The following is a 19,188-nucleotide window of genomic DNA, read 5'->3' on the forward strand; positions in this document are numbered from 1 at the left end:
GCCTTACATACTCAGTACAATTTTCGTACTGACGTCCGTTTTCTTTGGACGCTGTGTTCATGCCCACAGGTAGACAGAGAGACGGCGCCGACCTATAAGAGCTATCAGCAGATTTACGGGAGCACTCCACTATTTTGGAGGTGCTAGTCGAGCTATGATTTTGTGTATATATGTATATGTCTAGTACTCCAGTAGAGGCTCGTAGATACGCAGTGTGGGTTGTGTGGTATCCCAAGGTTGCCATTATGTAGAAATTTATATACATATATGTGCATATTATTTGATAGCCTAAAGGCTTATGTTTACAAAAGTATATATATTTTAAACAGAAGATGATTTCTTTATGATTTGAATATAAATTGATCAAAGGAGTATTAAATTAGCAGGATAAGTCATAGAATGAGCGGTGCTCGGTGGTTAGCCCCGGGTACCCGTCACGGCCCCCTAGTTGGGTCGTGACAAAAACGGCCATCCGAACTTTTGCGTAACGTTGATGTATTGATCCTACCTTATTAATCGCACAAAAATAAGTAGGGTTCTATATAAAATATTGATGTTTCGGGGTCGCGAAGCATGATTAATCTATGGTCAAAATACGTTAAAAAGACAATGGAAAAAGGGTTAACTAAAAGGGTTGGAAAAAAAAAAACAAAGGCACTATAGCGCTGTAAATTACTGCGCTATATAAGTTCTGTCTACACACTATAGCGCAGTAATTTACTGCGCTATAGGAGTTAACGGCTCCGTCTCCGTTACTGCTATAGCGCAGTAAAATACTGCGCTATAGGTAGTTTTGTAACTTTTTTTTTGTTGGGGTATTTTGGTTTAAAATGATTTTTATAGGGCTATTATGGTTCCGGACCCGAATAAATACGGGGCAACATGCAGGATGGGAAATAAACCACCCATTTACACGTTATTAAAGCACCTACAATTTGGAATATGTAAAGACCTAACAGAGAGGAGGGGAAGTAAATTAACCAAACACGTATAGATTGTTTAAGGCACTCATTAACAGGTTACTTAAGAGGACTATTAAAATCTTACTTAAATGAAAACTTTCAGTATATATACGTTACTACCATTGTGATTGTGATGCTGTGCTTGAGAAATAGGAAAATAAAAGAAAAATAGAGAAAAAGTCAAGAATTTGAGAAAAAAGATAAATAGCGCCATATAGAGGTGCCACATCACCTTGTCTATGTCTAACTTTATATTATATATAGATCGTTCATGTGTCCTTACTCCTCAGTCCTAAGTGTGACTGACTGAATAGGACTTACCTGTGTATTATTTGTAACTCGATTTTAGGAAAACTTAAAGTCGTAGTAATACACTCATTGCTTATGTGTAATCAAGGTGATTTATCATTAATTAGGATATATAAATCACTCCTAAATGCGACAAAATAATTTAATAAATTAGATTTATCCTTATTATTATTATTATTATTATTATTTGTAATGCTATCTTAGTAAGACTTAAATTCGTATTTTGGACACACTTCTTAGCAGGTTATATTATGGAACCATTTATTTTAATTTTGAAAACTACTCAACATCGAGTAGATGAGTAAAACAGGACATTGTAATTATCTTTTTGATATTATCTCCTTATATTTTTCATTGGATTGGAATTAATGATGCGCAATATTCATGTGAAGAGTTTTTTTAATAAATACGTGTCAGGTCATGTCTGAATTAGGCCAACTAATTATTATCTTGATTAATTATTCTTTCTTTCTTTGGTTTCCCTTTCATATTATATTTTTAAACTTTGATTGAATACTTAAATTTTATTTAGAATATAAGTACAAAACTATTACCTAGTAATTTAACTAACATATTTTTGAAGGTTATAATTCAATTTTGAATGATAATGCTGAAATTAATTTTGCCGATTTAACATTTTTTGCTTTTAGATTTGTTGACTTTATTTTCTGCATATAAAACTTAGATAATAGACTTAGTTTCCAGACATAGATTTAATAAAAATCAGATCGAAGTTAATTTTTTGTTTTTAATTTCAGATATCTATATACGTGAATGAATTAGTTAGTAGCCTTTGAGCACTTATTAAAAAGAAAAACCTTTGATCAATTTATGTCACTTTTGTTATTGTAATATAGTTTTCATCTCCAGCTCCTCTACTATTACTAGATGGCGTATGCCCGTGTCCAACACTTTGGGTTGCAGTGTATCTATGTGTATGTATTTGTGTTTGGATAGTGATAATATATATACTTTATATTGCTAATAAACATATATAAGTTTGCACTGTTTTTATGCATATATATATATATATATATATATATATATATATATATATATATATATATATATATATATATACACACACACACACACACACACACACACTATGTTCAAAACACGATTAATATAACATTATAGTTTGTGCTCCGCATCCAAAACTTTATTATATTAGTGTTTGCTACGAATACAGAGTTTGTAAAAATTTATTAATACTTTTTAAAAGAGAAGAATTGTTTAAAAGGAAACTATTTTTCTCTCTTTGAGACAAAACAATAGCAATATTTAAGCATCAGTTGATACTTTGAATTTTAATTCGATTAATTTAAAGGTGTAAAATATTCTATTGTTAATGTATGTAGATTGGACTTAAACAATACTTATTATTTTTTATCAAATTTTGATTTGGATAATTCTAATTCAAATTATTAAATTAATTTTACATGTTTAAAACGAAACAAAGTAGTAATTTGATTTTCTATTTAAACGAAAAACTACTATTTTTTAATTTTTGGTGAATAGTCTTGGTTTAGCTCATTTTACTTGTCATGTTGTCTTTTGCACGTTTTTTTTAAGGAAACTCCAATTAGAATTATAATTTGACTAATTTACCTTATTTATTATTTGATCTCCATTTAATATTATTTTTTCTTTTACGACATTAATCTCTTTTCACATTTGTTAGAGTAAGAATAAAAATGAAAAAGTAATTAAATTCTATCTTATTTTAAAATATAAATATTTTAAGTATATTTATTTTAGTAAACATAACAAATAAATGACATGGCGGAATAGCAAATACAACAGTTAAATATCTAGATTAGATCCCAAGCTAATATAAGAAAAGAAAGAAAATTGTATGATTTGACTACTTAACCTTTTGAAGAAAAACAATAATGTGGGGTCCACATTTTTTGTTGTACAATAATTTCACTTGCTCCCACTAATGGGTTGATACGCATGTGGCAATGAATCCACCATTATTGACTTAATGGGGGATACTTTGGGAATTACATGAATATTGTTTGATTTTTTAATATGGGGTGCACTTTTTTTTTTTTTTTGAGTTGGAGGTGGACGACGAAACCACCCCCAACTCATGCTTACCAGAGCCCGTGCAACATATATTTATAATTTTATTTTTATGCAATTATAAAAAGAATTGATATATTTTGCAACATTTCTTGAAAGTTACGTATGTAAAGATATAAATTTTGGGAGCACGGCTTCAATAATTTGTGCCATGATGTTATTTCTTTGTTTCAGTTTATATGACTTTATTTAAGAAAAAGGCTAATAGACACTTTTTAAACTACGCGTTAATCAAATTTGAACCAGAATTTCAAAACTTATTGAATTTTTAACTACTTCTAAATACGGAAACGTCATTTGAACTACCATTCCCCTAGGCTAAAACGTGAAACTTTTTATTCATATGGTGATTATGTATATTGTGTCATATAACATGGGCATAGATGCGGTATAAGATTTCTATCCTTTTTTTTTGTTTTTTACTTAACCTATCATAAGTATGTACTAATAAATTATTTTGGCTATTATGATGCTCCGTATATAATTAGAAACTTAAGACATTGGAAAATGTCTTTTGAGAATGTAATACCCATCTTAGTTTCTTTTTAGGATATTAAAAAGTACTGCAATAAACATTCGAGTAATTTATTTTATCAGTTGTAACAATATTCAATTAATTTGATTATAGAATTACAGTTGGTGAGGTAAGATATCACCCATGGAACTACAAAATATAATCAGTTGTAATATATTCAGAACTACTTCTGAAAAATTAATCACCATTATTGACTTAATGGGGGATACTTTGAGAATTACATGGATATTGCTTGATTTTTTAATATGGGGTCACGGGTTTTTTATTTTATTTTTTATTTTTTATAACATGAGTTGAAGGTGGACGACGAAACCACCTCCAACCCATGCTTATATATAACTTAAGACATTGGAAAATGCCTTTTTAGAATGTAATACCCATCTTAGTTTCTTTTTAGGATATTAAACAGTACTGCAATAAACATCCGAGTAATTTATTTTATCAGTTGTAACAATATTCAATTAATTTGATTATAGAATTACAGTTGGCGAGGTAAGTTATCACCCATGGAACTACAAAATGTAATCAGTTGTAATATATTCAGAATTATTTTTGAAAAATTAATCACCATTATTGACTTAATAGGGGATACTTTGAGAATTACATGGATATTGCTTGATTTTTTAATATGGGTCCACGCTTTTTTTTTTATGTTGCTTGATTTTTTTCAAATATGGGGCCCACATTTTTTTTTAATTTTTTTATAACATGAGTTGGAGGTGGACGATGAAACCAGTATAAACATGCTTATATATAGTATAAATTACAGTTGTTATCCACTTTATCATTAAACTAGTTCCATGAGGCTCGTGCTAAGCCCGAGCCCAAACTCATGATAGAGAAATAATAATTTTAATTAAAAAAATATAGTTACTTGTGTCACATTTTTTTACTGCATAATTAATTTAATCTAATGGTAGATTAATCATTTGTTGTTGATAAGTTTTGTGGATAAAATTGTTCACGAAATCTTCTTTTGCAGTTTAAAAAATTAGCTTGGAAAAAAATCAATTACATGAGAATCTCACTGATTCAATACGAATAAAATATGACATCATATAATGACCAAAATGCAAGGTAGTTTGAACTTCTTCAAAGTGATTATTGAAATATTTGTTTCTCTAATATTTCTCCCGTCTAATTTATGTGACACCGTTTGACTTGACACAATGTTTAAGAAATAAAGAAAGATTTTTTAAATTTATGATTTAAAACAAACCTTAGACATTTATGTGTCTATAAATTATTTCGTTTAGGGCAAAAGAAAATTTTCAAGTTAAATTGTTTCTAATTATAAAAAGATAATTCTTTTTAATAGACTAAAAAAAAAATAATACCACATAAATTGAAACAGATGGAGTAAGAGATAAGAAAAAATCCACAAAAAATTACACCTTTTACACAGGCCAAAGTAAATTGTGTTAAGAAAATCAATGATGGAAAAATGAGAATACAAAAGAAAAAGTAGCATCCAAGTGGAGCAATTTCATAGGGTCAAATGCCCATTTGAAGGGCGAAAGCTAAAAACCAGCACAAAGCTGGGGTAAAAGTGCAAATGACCCAAAAAGTTAATCTAATAAGTGATAAAAGAGATCCCAAAAACTGCCACGTGTAGCAGCCTTATAGGATCAAACCATATGTGAGGACGACAAAAAAGCATGGATCAGCTCTTATATTAAGTAGTAATGATGAAAAATAGTGACACATCTTTATTTCAATAGTTATTAGCACTCTATCTTTTCTAAAAATGAAAATTTGAAATTCGCCCTCTGTTTTTTTATTTCATTGTTCCCTCTTGCTCATTAATATTATTTTTTTGAAAATCGAAATACGAGCTGCAAACCTTATAGGAATCATGTGGTTCAAAACAGAGCTATTCAAGAGTTAATAATATCAGGGATTATAATTCTGGAACTATTATTCCACATGCAATGTCGGACTATTACTATTATTCCACATGCAATGTAGAATGACGATACTAGAATTTTAATACAAATTTGTACCTACATTAATTAATATTCACAACCAATCATGAAATAATAATCTCAAATTATATTTTGGTATTAAAATTTTAATCTTGGTAGCCAAACGAACCCCAAAGGAATGCTAGAATGGTATAAGTGAATGTTTTACGTAATTTAAACATTGTACAACACTATCAACTACGTCATCATTGAGCCTTTTCTACGTCAATAAAAATCTTAATTGTTGCAACTACTTCAAAGTTATTACACTATTGAGTTTTAATAAGAAATAATTTCTCAAAAATTCGAAATCATTATCTAACTTTTATCCTCCAATTATCAAATTATACAACTGGTGGGTTGCCTCTTAAAAAATGATGTTGGTTCATTAGTTACTACTATGGATATCAAAACTTAACGTCGATGATTAGATATGATTTAGAGTTATTACATATGAGATGCCATTAATTAAATAGTTAATTATTTCTTGGGACTCACTTGAAACTTAACGCTAGCTAGTCGTAGTTGAATAAAAATTCTTACACACATGTTTGCAGGGGATGCCAGTGTGCAATGAGCACTAGTCCAGTATTGTTCGATAGTGTAGATTATGAATGCAACCTGTTCAAATAACATTCAGTGATCTACATTTATTCTAATAAATTTAATTCCCTTTCGATATAACTCATCCGATAAAAGATAAGCGTTCTATGTGTAGTATCTGATACACCCAAATTATATCCTTAAAGAATATAAAACCGCCATTGTCAAATATAGAACCTAATTAGGTTGGGTGTCGAATCCAGTAGGAAATACAATTGTAATCAATATGTACAATCAACGATAACTTCACATAAAAAGATATATATTGTGATTATAATTTGATTATATAGAATAATGAAGATCATATAGAAATATATTGTTATAGAAACTCCAATTTCTTCAAATGACATGTTCACAAAAGATAATAGCAACAAGAGTTTGAGATAATCTTATTTCATAAATTTTATTTGGAAGATTTAGAAAAGAGCTAGGACTGGATTTCTCAATGAAATTTAGTCATACTAATTTGAGTTATCTATTGTCCTAGCAATAATCTTTGAAGTCTTGCATCAATAATATAACTAATCCAACTGAAGGTGGAGATATTAATGGACAATTTTATGAAATTCGTGTGTCAGTATATATCTCATATATTATATATCATTATTTTATTGAATTCAAGAATCTTAAATACGATAACAAAAGTAAGAATGATTATAAGATAATAAGTCAACAGCAAAATCATAAATTCTTCCAATACTGACTCACAAATCGACAAAATCACTTTCTAGAAAAAGATATTCTCTAAAAAATAGTAGTTGAAGGATTACAATGAGGGTGTATTTTCTATCTTTAGTATCTAAAATGAAATCGTAACCCATTATTTAGGAATTGACATTCAGTTTCGGAAGTTTCTAAAAGCGTAAACGGAATTAAAATAGCCCAGTTTCTAAAAGCGTAAACGAAATTAAAATAGCACTTCCTTGTTTCTCTTAAGATTTTGCGATATTTGTTCTTTAACATCCCATGCAAATTAAATGTTATTCCTATTTTTAATTGGTTAAAAATGATGTTGATCTACATAAAAAATTAGCTAGCAGAGCAATTAAAGTCGAAACGATTAACACACCTTTGATAGGGAACAATCAATGAATATTAGCAAAGTAATTGAGAAATCAAACAAAAACAAAATAAGGGAAAATACCCAAAACACACCTAATTACGCCCAACTCTAGTCCTAGAATGGACAAGTGGTTGTTGCAAATATAATTCGATTTAAAAGTCTAGAGCTGATCCCACAGAGTATAAACGTTTAGCTATATTCTTTGTTGTGTCGTACTTTATTCGTTAAATAATTCTCTAAGGTTATAGCAAGAGATTTAGTGCTAATTATAAACTAAGAAAAACAAAAGCTAGAGTAGTATTGTAGTAAATTCAAAGAGAGAAAAAGACATAGAGCTAAGAATTTCCTATTTACTGCATTGAACTACTAATGTAACTTCCTAAAATGATGCCTTGTTAATTTTCCGAGACCGTGAGACTAAATTCACCACTAAGTTCTTTTAAATCTTTAGCGATAATATCTTAAAATTACCTTCCCAGGCTAATTCTAAGTGATTTCCTTGAACAACTCACTAATGATCTCTGTCACGACCCAACTTGGGGCCATGACGGGTACCCGGAGCTACCCTACCGAGCACCACCCATCATACTTGTCACCAAACTCTTCCTAAATATACATTACTCTCAGCACGGAACTTGTCATAATACAATTATTATCATTTCCAAAATACATCTACCTTTGTGCACATATGCCTACGAGGCTTTCAAAAATGATATACAAATATACACTGTAGCAATCATGAGACATCTACTACCCACACATAAGTATCTACGAGCCTCTACAAGAATACTGAGACATAAGGACGGGACAGGACCCCGCCATACCCAATATATGTACACAAAAGGATATACCCAAAATCTGCAACTCCGGAGTAGTGGAGTGCTCCTGTATCTATATATATATATATATATATATATATATATATATATGCTGAACAGGCTCCTAGGAATCCGGTCCGTCTCCCTGTCTACCTGTGGGCATGAACACAACGTCCAAAAACAAGAAGGACGTCAGTACGAACAATGTAATGAGTATGTAAGGCATGAGTAACACTAATATAACAAAGAAATAATGAAGCATGAGGCAAAGATATAACCTGAACGTCGAGTGCCTCTTACGGCGAATATTATGCTTGCTTAACTTTTTAAAGAAAACACATGTCATGCATATCAAATGTACCATCATCGTTAACCCGCGTCCGGGTAACTATCACACGCCGCCCACTAGTGGTGTCATGTTCGGCCAAATAGGCACGGTGTTATTGTAAGCTGTTTGCCTTAGCGGTGTCATGTCCGGCCATCTAGGCACGGTGTAATTTCATCATCATACATTCAACATGAAGCATGCATAAGAGTTCAAGTAAAAGCTGTGACTCTATCGGAGTGACGTAAGGTAGGTAACCTCCGATTATTTTATGTAACAATCATAATCAGCATGCCTCACATTGAAGGAACTAGTATCATAAGGTGAGACTAGCAACAATGAGCAACATCAAGGAATTCATACCACAAGACCATTATCCTCACAATAACATCATGTCATAAGCTTTAGAATCTCAAGACATAGATTCGTCATCATCATTATCATATTCATAACATATCTCTTATCTTTATCTCATGAGTAGCTCTTAATAGTCATAGACTTATAATTTCCGGAATATGAGAAAGTCATGAAAAGATAAAGGAAGTCGTATTATAGGAATCATGTTTTAGAAAAAGAAGGGATTAGCCTTAACATACCTTTATGTCTCCTTAACACTAGCCACTCTTCTTCCAAGCTTATGATTCTACATTCAAGAGAGTTCGCACTAAGATTAGATAATCGAAAACATACTTGAGCTTAAACTAGAGCGACTAAGAGCTAATGAAAATTGGGCAGCATTTCCTTTGTTTTTACAATTGTCTCCATCTAATAAACAACTCCCAAACACTATTAACAACACCCAAGACATCATAATCAATAAACTTCTTCAAGTTAAACATTATTCAGTTCTCAAAATGCCCTTCCAATGTCATCCATAACCATAAGTATCGCGTACCACCATATTCGTTCACATATAATGCTTCTTCAACATTCTTAATATCATTCGTCACAAGATCATACTCATGTCACATCAAGAATTATGATTCATGTCAAGTCACTATCCAACAATACCATTAATTCCACCTTTGAGCTTCATATTCTACTCCTTTCCTTTATTCAAGTTATTCTATAACCAAATACTCTTATTAACATGGATTAAATGTGAAACTCACCTTTGATCACATAGGAATGGTCTTTGGATGAAAATACTCCACTTGAGAGAAAACCCTACTTCAATAACAAAGAGATACTTGGTTCCCACAAGCCCTAGTGAACACCCTTGCACTTGATTTTACTAACTTCTTGGTGCTTGATCTTTGATTTACCTTGGATTTGTGTTAGTACGGTGTATGGAAAATTCTAAAGTTCTTGAGAGGTGTAGAGAATGTATGAAATGAGAAATATGGGCTTAGGTTATATATATATAGAAAGAGAAAATTCTGGAAAATTCTATCCCGATCATGTTATACAGACACTTATACGGTCCATATAACTTTATACGTCCGTATAAGTGACCGTATTTCACCATCAGGGATTTTCCCTTCCTGTAAGGGTTATACGGACCCTTATACGTATCGTATAAAGTTATACGGACCGTATAAGTGGTCGTATAACTCCATTTTTCCGAAGTTAATCTCGTCGTTTCGTTTGATCTCCAATCCTTATGGAACCTTCTTAGCACTTGTTTAACACTTCATTAACAATCTAAACATCCTTAAAAATCATTCACAAGACCTTACTAAATAATCCTTAACTCGATACTTAGGAAACCTTTTCCCCCAAACGTGACTTATACCTCACTTTCCTTCGAGGAACTTTTTTCCTTCGATTCATACAACTTCAAAATCTTATCGCATATACTTTAAAATTACCAAATACCCTCCTTAATGTCATAAGAACTCCATGTTCACCTTAAGCTGACGTTAGTCTACGTATGACACAACGATATGAAATTCCAAGGTGTAACACTCTTCCCCCCTTAAAAACATTCGTCCTCGAATGTTAAGCTCTCGGGGTTTCTACAGAAATTTCGCCAGAGTTTCCCCTATGATATTGCACTACCATCATGTCACAGCAACCTAAAATAACATTGCCACTCAGGGCTACGATATCACAACACACAATATGGACACACACGACCAAAAGCATTGCATTGCATACCTAGGGGCAATGGCGTTTCATCTTGAACCTATTTTGGGAGTGGAGATAAATGTGTATACTTGGACTTCGTACCCTCTTTCGCTTCCCAATTCATCTCTTATACTTCCGCGTTCTTTCCTAATATCTTCGTCAAGCTTACATCAGTTCTTCCCTCACTACTTCAAAACCATTTGAGAGAGCAACAAGAAATTCTCATAAAATCTTTCAATAATCTTCCCCAAATCTTTTCGAGATGAAATTTTCGCACTCCAATGATTTAATACTCTCTCATTCTTGCAAGCTTTATGCGACAACCGATATATATCAATTCTAAGTCATCTTACAAGTCTTTTCATTTTTCTTAAAGGCTTAACGTACGTGTCCTTAACATACCTTGGGAAGTTAGAAAATGAGCTCTATCCGCTCATTTATTCCAAAATGCAGTTTACTAAAATGGCCCATCTTCCCCAAATCTCTCGAAATGTATCGATCTTCAGACATTGGTAGAGAACCAAGCATTTTGACAAATGTTTCACACATAGATTATATGATTCTTTACCATTGCCACGCCTATTTCAGCTCTAGATTCATCCATATTCTTGGCTAGTACCGCGAAATTGTCTTGCACAAGTTTACTCCTTATTTCCTTCTTTATCCACACTGTTCGCTTCTAGTTTCTCACTTAAATCTATCTTACTGCATTTACTTCGTTATGTGGCCTTAATTTCTTCGTGTTTGAGTACTCTAAGCTTAAAATTCTGGTATCAACCATACATTCCCTCTTCTACACGATCATATATGTTTGTTCCTTTTCATTGTAGGTCGCTACTGTCAGGTATTCACATGCTTCCAATTTGTTCATTTCCGTTCCAATCCTCTCCTATTGTTAGCCCCGCGTCTTTCCGTTCGCAAGGCATTACTAAATTCTGAGTCAAGCACTCTGCCTTTAAGGCTTTCCCTGTACAATGCTTCCTAAATTGTTATGCGACATTGGAACTTCGTATCCATGTCACTTTCTTGCGGTGGCTATTTCACTTGACTTCTCATCTCAGTCCATCATTCACTTCCCCCCTTAGTCCAAATCTTACTCTCATCGCATGTATCTCCTCACTATAAAATCATTTGCATGAGCCCTTATTATATGAAAATACCATTTTATTCTTGTCTACCTTACGCTTGAGCCGAAGCCGCAATACTCATGTGATGCATCTTCTTGGGATTAATACTGCTCTTTCGTCATATGCTCATCCTTTAACTTTACCTCGTAATCTGCCTTATTGTTGTACATCTACCATGTTGGGTTCTCCGCCTGTCTTCCATTCTACGGTCCATATCTTGTATCATCTCATTCCTACGCCTCCGGCGGCCATGTTGCCTCAGAAAAATCGAAGACTACTTCTTTAATGGTCTCTTTTGGTTACCGCTTCGTTTCCATGGCTATTAAACCATGATGGAATTGTCTTTACCTCAATGTTTCTCTCATTACTTCTATCAATACCAATAGACCGTCCTGTATGTTCACCAGTTCCATCAATGTAGCTCATAACCACTCTATACTCCCTATACCAAATCGTTTACCAGCTCGCCCTCTCCAAACTCACTTTTCCTCAATAGCCTCTCCCTGGGACCTTTACTGTATGACCCACTGGCGATGCAATTCCATTTGTTGCTATCCTGACATACATAGAAAGTCAGTCCATTGATCATTCACAACCAAACCTTGTTCCTCCTTTCATCGTAACCCTCATCCTTTCCTCAAATTATTTCATTCATGGGACAATAACCCTAAACCTATTTCAGAGTACCATTGGCTTCTCTTTCCTTTCTTCCTTTTTTCTCTCAGAACATTATCTTTTGACAAGACTGTAACTTAAGGTTCAATGTCAATCCCTCTACACTCTTCTCCGATCAGTTCACACTGTCATAGGAGTATTGTACTCTGTTATCCCAACATATTAATAATGGGGTAACACATGGTCCTTTTAGAATTCTTTGTATGGATGTTGTGTAAACTTGCTCTTCAGGCATAGGATATATTACTCGGCACTTGGTTCCATAATTCTCTTTATAACTTAATTAGCTCCATTATCCGTATAGCATGATTCAGAATTTCTATCACTTCATGATTCCTGATTACATTCCCACTTAATGTTAGAATATTCACAGGGTTTAATTCTCTTCTCCCCTCTGTCCATCGAGTTACTGCTCTAGTTGACTTCCCTCCTATTTGCCTCGCTCCTACCCTTCCTTCTTGTCATCCCTTTTTTTTCGCTGATCAATCTTATCTTATCTTCGCTTTCCCTCATATCTGTAATAGCAATCCCTATCATATAATCGTTCGAGTAAATTCCTATATATAACCTGAACTATGACACAAAACACAACTGCGGTCATAAGGTTACCCAATTGCCAGGCAAGGGGCTTTTGTGAACACATCTCTTTTACTCTCTTTCCTCGAGGTCTCACCGAGGTCAATAAGGCTGGCTTATAGTGATATGAAAGTTTTCCTCCCACTATAATCATCAGGTGAAACCTAACTTAATAATCTGATTCGGCGTGTCACGCATCGGCTTATACATATACATCAAGTTTATCTCATAACTTAATGTTCCCCAAAACGAAGAGAGTTAGCCAAATTTTCTTACTTGCAACCTCTTCTAAAGTGCTTATCCCTTTAATTCTCCTTAGTGTATAAAACTTCTTTCTATCCCAAGCAATTCACTTCCCCTTCTCATGTTCCATATTCCATCCTAACTTATTCATCATTCCGTTAGCTTAATACGTACTTACCATGTTTATCCCGCATTTTACTACTAAATCCGTCCTTAATCACTCATTGCTAGGCCTTTTCTTTCTCTTCGCAACAATCCTGCCTACAGTTCTCATAATTTCCTTTAAATTCCTAGAAGAATTTCGGCAAAGTTTCCTTTACAAACATAAAAATCCCAAACCTGCACATAGCTCAGAAATCACATCCCATGCCTTAATAGGACACATATCGAGACAAATATAATATGCAACTCAGCAGCACAAGACTGTTTACCATAAAAGGATATAAGTAACAAAGCTTGTCTCATAAGTTGTACCTGCACACTCTTTCTAGAATTCCATTATATTTTTTTTCTACACATTATGTCAATCAACTCCCTTCAGGGAGGTTTACTTACTCATAAATCATGATTCTGGCTATCACTGGGTCACTAACAAGCATAGGCATCTCAAATTGTTTGATTGGCTCAGATTTTCACCTCAACACAGTCAACAACATTGGGAGTAATATATGACAGCGTAGAACTCGAATCAATTGATGCATACATATCATAAGAGGATACTGACAATATACCTAGGACAATATCATGGGGAGACTCAAGATCCTGTCGCCCAGCTAACGCGAAGGTATGATGCTGGGATCTACTTGGGCTGGGCATTCCTTTTCGGTCTCTATCACAACCTATTAACATCTGCGGCCTTTGCCTCGGAGGGCGTACCGATGATGAAGAGCCAGTTGCCGCTCCCGTAGGTCGAACCTTATCTTTACCACGTATTGATGGACAGTTGTGCCTGAAATGGCCTGGCCGAGCACAAGCATAACAAACACTCAAACCCAAACGGCACGGTCTGGAATGTAACTTGCCATACCGAGTACACCGTGGTACAGGTAATCTCATCTGGCTTGAATCACCCCTGTTCTGGGAACTAGGAACTCTAAAACTCTGGACTGGCCCCATGCAAGTAGATCTATCAGCCCTGGATCCAGGAAACTATAGTGGCGCACTAGCTGTTGAACGAGCTGAGTGCCTAGAGAATTGCTGCCTCGGAACGCCTCTAGACTCATGATCAAACCCTGAAGACCTGAGCCTCTTCCTCCAACCCCTGTAACCATGGCTCGCACCCTACACTGAGCTTGCGAGGCTACTACCTGGGTCAGCAAAAAGATGGCTTGCCTCATCTCCTAGCTTGAGGTATCTGATGGAGGAACTGGGGGTGGTGGAGCTAAGGTTGAAGCTCCTCTCTGCTCCTCTCAAGTAGGCGAAGTATGAGAGAATCGAAACAGGGCTTTACTCTAGGGCTCGCCCTTATCCATATCCATAAGCAGTTCCCGTTCAGTCCTCTCTTCGACCACTATCTTGCCCTTCTAGGCTGCTGTAGCTTTTCATCTCATCAACCTTGCTGAAAACATAACGCATGGTTAGGGAAAAAGGGAATACTTATATTATGGCTCTATCACACGATCTATGATAAGAAGGAAGGTCAATCGTTTCTAAATGCCCCGTAGCCTCTTGTTTATAAGTGTGGTGCACTTCACACCCATAAACAAGACTCTACTGGACACGGCTCGTACATACACCCTAGGACGGAACTGCTCTGATACCACTTTTGTCATGACCCAACTAGGGGCCATGATGGGTACCCGGAGCTACCCTATCGAGCGCCACCCATCATACTTGTCATCAAACTCTTCCTAAATATACATTACTCTCAGCACGGAACTTGTCATAATACAATTATTATCATTTCCAAAATACATCTACCTTTGTGCGCATAAGCCTACGAGGCTTTCAAAAATGATAAACAAATATACACTGTAGTAATCATCAGACATCTACTACCCACACTTAAGTATCTACAAGCCTCTACAAGAATACTGAGACATAAGGATGGGACAGGACCCCGCCATACCCAATATATGTACACAAAAGGATTTACCTAAAATCTGCAACTCTGGAGTAGTGGAGTGCTCCTGTATATATATATGCTGAACAGGCTCCTAGGAATCCGGTCTGTCTCCCTGTCTACCTGTGGGCATGAACACAACGTCCAAAAAGAAGAAGGACGTCAGTACGAATAATGTACTGAGTATGTAAGGCATGAGTAAAACTAACATAACAAATAAATAATGAAGCATGAGGCAAAGATATAACCTGAACGTCGAGTGCCTCTTAAAGCGAATATTATGCCTGCTTAAATTTTTAAAGAAAACACATGTCATGCATATCAAATGTACCATCATCATTAACCTGCGTCTGAGTAACTATCACACGCCGCCCACTAGTGGTGTCATGTCCGGCCAAATAGGCATGGTGTTATCGTAAGCCGCCCGCCTTAGCGGTGTCATGTCCGGCCATCTAGGCGCGGTGTAATCGTAAGCTGACCGCCTTAGCGGTGTCATGTCCGGCCATCTAGGCACGGTGTAATCTCATCATCATACACTCAACATGAAGCATGCATAAGATTTCAAGTAAAAGCTGTGACTCTATCAGAGTGACGTAAGGTTGGTAACCTCCGACTATCTGATGTAACAATCATAATCAGCATTCCTCACCTTGAAGGAACTAGTATCATAAGGTGAGACTAGCAACAATGAGCAACATCAAGGAATTCATACCACAAGACCATTATCCTCACAATAACATCATGTCATAAGCTTTAGAATCTCTAGACATAGATTCGTCATCATCATCATTATCATATTCTAGATATAGATTCATCATCATCATTATCATATTCATAACATATCTCTTATCTTTATCTCATGAGTAGCTCTTAATAGTCATAGACTTATAATTTCCGGAATATGAGAAAGTCCTGGAAAGATAAAGGAAGTCGTATTATAGGAATCATGCCTTAGAAAAAGAAGGTGTTACACCTCGCATTCTCAGAGCATGAGCATGCCACATACTTCACCATATTAATGGAGTATCGGAGACGTTCCATGAAGTTTTGGAAGGTACAAGCCATGGGAAGTTCGTAACAATGAAGTAAAGGATGAATTACGATCTCGTAGAAGGAAAACCTTGAAACCAAAGGACATGACCATTATCAAGTATGATTATGATAAATTCCATGTATGTAGAATTTTAGAATATTCCGGGACCTAGCAAAGCGAATAAAATAAGTTTGTCGAAAATTTGAAAAAAAAAAGTTGGCAGAATTCTAGACAGAATTTTGGGTCAACATTGGAGGGGTATATCTCCGAGTATATGAGGAGTTGTAAGGTGTTTCAAAAGCCTAAAATGACGTTCATCGAGCCTAGTTTCCAACGCAATAAACCGTTCATGAATCCGACATTTGAGCAGGGAGTTATGGGCATTTTAAAACGGACAGTCAGAGGAACCGGAACCTGGGCGGGAATCCGAAAAAATCCACTAAAAAGCCCACTTATGTTTTGACCCGACCCAATCCGAATTTGACACCTATAAAAGGGCCTATACACTTCATTTTAGTCATTTTTTCTTCAACTCCATAATCCTCTAGAACTCCCCTAACCTCTCCACACCTCTCTAGAATTTTCCACGCTTCTTTCTCCACTACAAGAATATTCTTGAAGGCTCTCCAACATTCCAAAACATTCTATACCATCACAAAAGAGGATTAAACTCCAAAGCCCCAAGCTAAGTCATGGAGAAGGGTTGTTCTTGTCTCCACTTAATGTTGTGATAAATTTGGGCTTGGAAGAAGTTGAGTGGGGTGAAGTTCTTCGAGTGTAAGATTTACGAGCTTGGAAGGATAAACGTTAAACGACTAAGGCGACCGAAAGGTACAGACACTCAGTTTGGTGAACCTCCGGTTAGGACTTCAGCTCAGCTGCTTGGAGGGCTCTAGTGTTCCAGAGCTCGACTCGTTTGACATAGGATTTGTTATACTCTTAGAGGTCTGTACACATATGTGGGTTGCATATATACAGTTTGATCAGCTATGCAGATGTGGTTCGTTTTGGATATTCCCGTGCATAATGGCAGCCTTATCGGCTTGCATATTTTGTTATGTTTGGTTAGATGTGGCTTCTCAAGAGACAGGTTCTTTTTGATGTATGACATGATGAGTTTACAACGTGCTTTTACAGATTTCCATATTATTTCCAGTTTCGGTCATATCATATCGAGTAGGCTCGTATACGGGCGTCCAGTTCGGGCACTGGTCATGGCCTATCAGTTTGGGTCGTGACAGAAGGGATTAGCCTTAACATACCTTTATGTATCCTTAACACTAGAGCGACTAAGAGCTAATGAAAATTAGGCAGCATTTCCTTTGTTTTTACAACTTTGTCCATATAATAAACAACTCCCAAACATTGTTAACAACACCCAAGACATCATAATCAATAAACTTCTTCAAGTTAAACATTATTCCGTTCTTAAAATGCCCTTCCAATGTTATCCATAACCATAAGTACGGGGTACCACCATATTCGTTCACATATAATGCTTCTTCAACATTATTAATATCATTCATCATAAGATCATACTTATGGCACATCAAGAATTATGATTCATGTCAAGTCACTATCCAAGAATACCATTAATTCCACCTTCGAGCTTCATATTCTACTCCTTTCCTTTATTCAAGTTATTCTATAACCAAATTCTTTTATTAACATGGATTAAATGTGAAACTCACCTTTGATCACATAGGAATGGGCTTTGGATGAAAATAATCCACTTGAGAGAAAACCCTACATCCATAACAAAGAGATACTTGGTTCCCACAAGCCCTAGTGAACACCCTTGCACTTGATTCTACTAACTTCTTGGTGCTTGATCTTTGATTTACCTTGGATTTGTGTTAGTATGGAGTATGGAATATTCTAAAGTTCTTGAGAGGTATAGAGAATGTATGAAATGAGAAATATGGGCTTGGGTTATATATATATATATATATAGAAAGAGAAAATTCTGGAAAAATCTGTTTCGTTCATCTTATACGAACACTTATACGGTCTATATAAATTTATACGGTTCGTATAAGTGACCGTATTTCACCATTAGGGATTTTCCCTTCCGGTAAGGGTTATACTGTCACGACCCGACTAGGGGGCCGCCACGGGCACCCGGTGCTAGCCCACCCGGGCACCCCTTGGCTTACACTTACACTTACATCTAGGTGAGCCACATAATAAAACATATATTCCTATTTATCCGTCATGCTAGTCCCATTGGACAACAACATCTTTTATATCATCATAGGCATCTATGCCGTATCAATGTACATAAGCCGACAAGGCTAACAAGATGATATACAAAATATGGGCCGACAAGGCCAAACACATCTAACCACATACACATGTATAAGAGCTTATAAGGAGAGTATGACATATACAGGACCCCGCTATGCCCATAAATATATATACACAAAAGAATCAATACCCAAAAGCTATAGCTCCGAATGAAATGAAGCTCTGCTATGTAGTCCCTGAGAATGTAGCTATGGCTCAAGTCTATCTCCCTATGCACCTGCGGGCATGACGTAGCGTCCACAAACAAAAGGACGTCAGTACGAAGAATGTACTGAGTATGTAAAGCATGATCAATATCAACATAGAAGCATAATATACAACATAAGAAATAGCATAGGATGGGAGATAGTAATATCATCGTCATAGGCACTTACTTTCCTTTCATAGAGACTTTTCATTTCTACTCCATAATTGTGTACATACAT

The sequence above is a fragment of the Lycium barbarum genome, chromosome 2 (genome assembly GCF_019175385.1).
Source record: "Lycium barbarum isolate Lr01 chromosome 2, ASM1917538v2, whole genome shotgun sequence".
NCBI classification, from domain to species: domain Eukaryota; kingdom Viridiplantae; phylum Streptophyta; class Magnoliopsida; order Solanales; family Solanaceae; genus Lycium; species Lycium barbarum.